Genomic DNA, 5,822 nt, shown 5'->3' with positions numbered 1-5,822 from the left:
TCCAAAGGCACAGAGGACCGGAGGAGCAAGCATAGGTCTAGTCCGTGAGGTCATGAGATCCTGCGGTCTCATCTCAGCTCTACCACTGACTTGCCACGTTCCTCCTGCCCCTGGGAACCTTCTGAAGTGGATGTTAATGAGGTGTCCTGAGAGGGTGGCCAAAAAGTGAAAGCTGCAGTCACATTTAAGGGACTGTTAGTACCCAGACAGCGATGGAGAACAGGTCTGCATACATTTGGCACCACTCTTGTATTTGATATAATCAGTTTTGCCATTTACCTTAATCAGATCCATGCAACCCATGACCTCCTTGGGCCAGAGGGTTTCTCCTACTTGCTGTGTTCCTCTGGCCCTTACTGCTGTGTGCTAAATACACTGGGCTACAGGCATTTCCTTGAGACAAAAGGAATAAGCTGGTGGGTACGGGGATGTCAATGAGTTGAACTGAAACTGCCTCCTACTTGACTTCTCTGCAAAAGCTCCAGTGGAAAGGGATCAGCTGATGTGGAAGTCAGGCCACATAATCCTGAGGGAAAAAAATGTGACTTTTAATGACATCTTGAGCAGCCCAATCATTTAATCAGAGGGGTCAGGTAGAGGCCAGAGGTGGTGTTAATGTCTCTGCATTACACTGTGTTCTTATACTAAACTTTGGGTTCCTGGAGTGTGACGCCAAATATCTATTGCGCAAAGTAGAAGGGATACAAGAAAGGCTCCCACAGGGCAGGGCAGGGCAGGGCAGGGCAGGGCAGGGCACACACACACACAAGATGATCCCCTGTATAAGTGTACACAGCCATGCAATGTCCTATCATACACAAAGTGACCACTTGCCAAAGCACTGGGGCACAAAGTGATGTCAATCAACCTAAAGAGCTTCTACATGACCTACTGAGCCAGGCTGGTATCTTTAAGGGGGCTGAACCCAGTCTCTTACTTTGTCTAAACTACAGAAAACTTAAGTGGCTGAGACCTGACTTCCTTCTAGCTCAGAGGCGGGCAATTATTTCGGGCGGAGGGCTGCTTACTGAGTTTTGGCAAGCCACTGAGGGCCGCATGACAGGCAGCCAGGGGCAGATAAATATTAATTTTCTAAATTTTAAGGGCCCCGTGGGCCAGGTAGAATGGCCCGGCAGGCTGCATTTTGCCCACCCCTGTTCTAGCTCCTTGCATAGACCCAATAGCTGTAGGAAGTACATATGAAACATCTCGATTGGAAAGTGTTTCAGGCTAAGCAGGGTTTCTAATGTCTGATTTCTGGCAATCAGATGCCCAAGTCTACTGTCTGTGCACTCTCTACCAGGCGTGCTGGCAGGCTTGTTCCCATAAGGTCTCCTCATGTCTCGGAGCCTGTATGTTCTAGCCATTTCTTCTAACACTGGTTCCAGGAACCAGTGGGGTTTGTGTTTACAGAGACTCTCTCTGATAACAAGGGTAAAGTGGAAAACAAATCCCCTGGGGTTGCACGCACATAACTTTAACCCTGACATTTAGGCTTTAAAAAACAAAAAACCCTCTCTTCTAGCTATATCAACATCACCCAGTCCCAATGCACTGATCACTTCTGAACACTCTTCTCAAAGTAATAACCAGGCTCTGCTTCAGCACTGAGAGGGGAGATCTATAGACAGGCCAGTTTGGTAAGGCTTTTTGTACATCCACTCCCACCACTGAGGAGTGTTTTTCAGTGTGCCCATTTACAGGGACTGGATGGATAGCCACATCAGTGCCAGGAGAAAACCCAGAGTTAATGCTGACCATGCAGTTTGAAGTGATATAAATGCTCTGGCTACTGTGGATTAGAACAAAACCTTCCCAGGGAGCCCACTAGCCCACATCTGCACACTGCCTCATTCCTTCCACATTTTGCTCTAGCCCAGTGGCTTGCAAGCTTTGTAGATTCACCCCTTGGAAAATGCCAGCTCTGAGTTTTCGCTCAGTTTTTATTATGGAAAACTAGAGCAATTCTTCCGTTGCAAAGAACTCAGACAGACCATAACGGCAGAACATTTTTGATGCTATGCATTCCTATTTGAAATCTCTGGTTTTATCTTATAAATCATGTGTAGGCACTTGCACACATAACAGTGCTAATATTACACAGCACCCCACAGCGTCCTCAAAAGGATTTCATAGCACCCCAGGGTCCTGCAGTATTCTGGGTAAGAATTGTTGCTCTAGCCACCTTCACAGATGGGTGCTAGATAAGAAGGACCATAGGCCTCCCCTAGTCAGGCAGTTTCCACAAGTCCCCTCCTAATTGTGCAGATGACACCATACCACCAGTGCAATGTGCTCCCTTCCTACAGCTGCACACTTCAATGCAGTGTTAAGCATCTATGCAATAAAGCGGAGAGCAATCTGCAGCAAGAGCATGCTGCCACCTCCTGGCCAGCTCTGAAAAAGCAATGGGGACAGGCATAGGGCTCCAGAGATGGGCAAGTCCCTTTGGATGGGGAGTGGTAGTGATTTCCAGTGGCATAGGCCAGTAGTTCTCAACCTTTTTTGTACCAGGACCCATTTGTAAACATCAATGGCCAGTCCTGACCTAGTGCCCCTCGCTCCCGACACGATGCCAGTGTGTGGGGCATGGGGGGTCCCAAGCAGCCCCTTGCAAGCTGGAACTCTGCCAGCCTTCAAGGGAAAAGCCACGGTTTCCCGCATTTTTCTCTTTAAAGGAGAATCCATTTTAAAGTTCATTAATCTGTTTTTAAAGTTTGTTCACAGTCCTTTCGTATATTCTTGTGACCCACAGGCTGAGAAATGCTGGCATAGGCACTGCTGAGCTGAGCCTTCTGCATAGTCAGAGGGGACACATGCTTGCTTTCTGCCCCCTGTTGAGGTCTTTGACTGGGAAGTGCCACGGCCAGGGGCTGTACAGTGCTACTCCTGACTGCGAAGCCTTGTGTAATGTAGAAGGTAGGGTAGATTTGCACCTTACAGACTAACCAAAGTAGATATAGAAACAGCACAAGCTTTCATGAGTGGAGGCTTGTGACATGCCCACGCTCTGGCCGAGGCATGCTACTGAAGTGACCTGTGCTGTTTGGAGGAAACAGCTGTCCACAACCTCCAGCCAGAAGATTTGCACTCACTACAAACCCTGCAGAAGCCCAGCAACAGCACCACAGCAAAGAATATTTCTTCCTTTCACTGCCACCTTTTCCCTGGAGGCTGTGGTGGGGCAAGACCCGTTTTCAAGGAAGTGCCCAAAGAAAAGGCCATGGGGTCCCATAGTGCCAGGGGATTTTAGCAGAGACGGGAACCAGAATATAAGTGCGACCTAGAAACCCATATTCAGAGGATGCGGGATATGAACTTAGGGACAGGCAGTCCCAGGTGGCTGGGGCTGGCAGTGACCAGAAGGCCTGGTGTAGGAGGGAGAGCTAAGTTTTGTGCAGCATTGAGTTCCCTACAGATGCAGCTAGGCACCAAGTGGGATTTTTAAAGAACTCTGAAAATCCCAGTAAGAGCCTTTAAAAATACCCAGCCCAAGACAGCGGCTGTGTTTGTGGAAGCTCCCCCAGAGCGGGGAGGAATACCAGGGCCAGGAGCAGCCTGACCCTATGCTGAAGCTGAGGGCCTGGGCAGTGCTCCCATACCTGGGGAGCAGCAAAGTCATACTACCAGCTTCCTAGAGCTAGATCTTCCCAGGCAGGCCCCACAGAGCACAGCCTGCCCTACAGGGCTGGTGGTAACTGTACCTTTTTGCCTTTGGCTACGAGACTGCAGTCCTGTCTGTCCCATCTTGCTGCTCTGGGTCCATCTGCTGGCTCTCCATGCCGAGGCCCCACACGGAGAATTTCCTGGAGAAACACTGCTTTTGTTTCCCAGCAGCTTTCTAGGCACTCCGGTTCCCCTGCCTCCTTGACTGCAGTGTTGTTTGGGCTCTGGAGGGCTGCCTTCCTCCCTGCGGAGGGAGCTGGCAGGTTAGGGAAAGGATAAACAGCCCAAGACTCCAGGTTTCCCAAGGGGGGGCAAAAAAATTGTTAATGGAAGAAATACCTCACCCAGGCTCCTTGCTCAGCCCTTTCTCTGGAGAGCGTGACAATGCAGCTGCCTCTGTGGAAATCCAGCTGCCTGTTCCCCCCCAGGGCCCAGCTCCCAGAGCAATCCCAGTAACAGCAAGCACCTGTGCTGGGCAGGAGCAGGGCACTGTTAACTCTTCCTGCACCAGTGCCCACCCAGCATCCCCCATCCCCACAGTGACACAGAGGTTCAGCAAAGTTGCTTGACTCAGCAGCAGCACAGCAGAGGAAACTGAGGCACAGGCTGGGGAAGCAGCTTGCTCCAGGTCACCAGTGTCAGAGCCCAAGCAGAAGCCAGCACCTCTTGATTGCTCTGACCACTTCATTGCTGGGGGGCAGAGGAGGGCTGGTTCTGGGGGCTTCTGTGTAAGGCAGGAGGTTGGAGTGGGTGGACCAGGTTCCCCATCCGCTACTCCTGGCTGACTCCCCTAGCTGCAACACACCGGGCCCTTCATCTACTTCCATCCCTTTGCACAAGCTCCACCGCGGTGACAGCAGGACACTGTGCAACATCTTTCCAAAAGCCCAGGCCTGCAGACTGTCACCTGCCCCTGGCTGCACAGTACCCTTGGGAGCACACGCTGCCTGGGACACCGGCCTCGTTCCCCCTGCCTCCGGTATCCATTGGCCACCTGCCCCACGGCCGCAGGCGCTGCCTTCGGTGGAATGTGCCCCCCCGCCGGACGGGCTACATCCTTCCCGCCCGGCATTCCAGACGCGTGCTGTGTCCGCCCGGGCAGCGCCCAGCCAGGGGTGATTTGCTTGTCAAGGCCCCACTTGCTGTTCCTGTTTATGACCTGGGCTTGTCAGCCACGTATGCGGAGCCGGCTCTCGGAGCACGTTTGTAGTACTGGCTTCCTTCCTTGTCACCGTCTCAGCAGCTCCTGCTTCTTTCAGACAGCCTCCTTTCTCCCGACCTTGGCTTTGCTCAAGTCCCGGCGGCCTGCTGTCCCATCCTCTCTGTCCCAAGCAGGACCCAATCCAAAGCCCTTTGAAGTCCAAGGGAAGGGCCTGGCTGACTTCAGTGGGCCACGGATCGGGCTAATGAAGCCCTCCCATTTGCACTCAGCCCTGGTTCATGACCGTTGCTGCTCAGCCACAGCAGCCCAGTGGACCAGCCTGGGAGTGGCAGCACAATGTGGGGTGGGATGTGGCACCAACACAGCCAGCAACTGTGGGGTAGGAGGTGGCACCAATTCACCCCAGCCTTTTCTCTGGAGCGGGGTCTGTTTGGTGTGCTGGCCTACTCCTGGCTGGTGAATGCCCAGCATCTCATCAGCTCCCTTCCTCTACAGCAGGCTGATGTCAATGGCACAGGAGGACAGCAGCTCTATATAGGTTCTCCTAGTAACCTTGGCTCATGCTTGGGGTACAACCAAGACCCACCCCCCCCATGACGGCCCTCCATCCAAGCAAAGAAAACAAGGCCCATTATGGAGGGAGAAAGGTCTCTCTCTCGGGGCCCTGGCAGTGGTAAGGGGTGGAAGTGACCATCCTCTGCCCTTGCAGAGTCTCACTGGGCACAGGAAATCAAGCCATGCCACCAGGACAGCAAGCCTCAGTGTCCGTAGCAGCTGAAAGATGGTGCCACTTGCCAAATGGCATGTCCTGGCATTGTGCTGGGGGGAACCCACCATTACCAGCCCCTTCCCACCCCCAGGCAGAGTCAGGCTTCTTTCTGGTGAAAAAAAGACAGCGCCACAACCAGGGAGGATGGGAGGTCCCAATAACAGACACACGTCAGTGCTTTACTCTCCCAGCCCCAAACATAAAGGCACAGCTCACTCCTCAAAC

The sequence above is a fragment of the Alligator mississippiensis genome, chromosome 12, assembly GCF_030867095.1.
Source record: "Alligator mississippiensis isolate rAllMis1 chromosome 12, rAllMis1, whole genome shotgun sequence".
Classification (NCBI taxonomy): Eukaryota; Metazoa; Chordata; order Crocodylia; family Alligatoridae; genus Alligator; species Alligator mississippiensis.
This window is presented reverse-complemented; position numbering follows the sequence as displayed.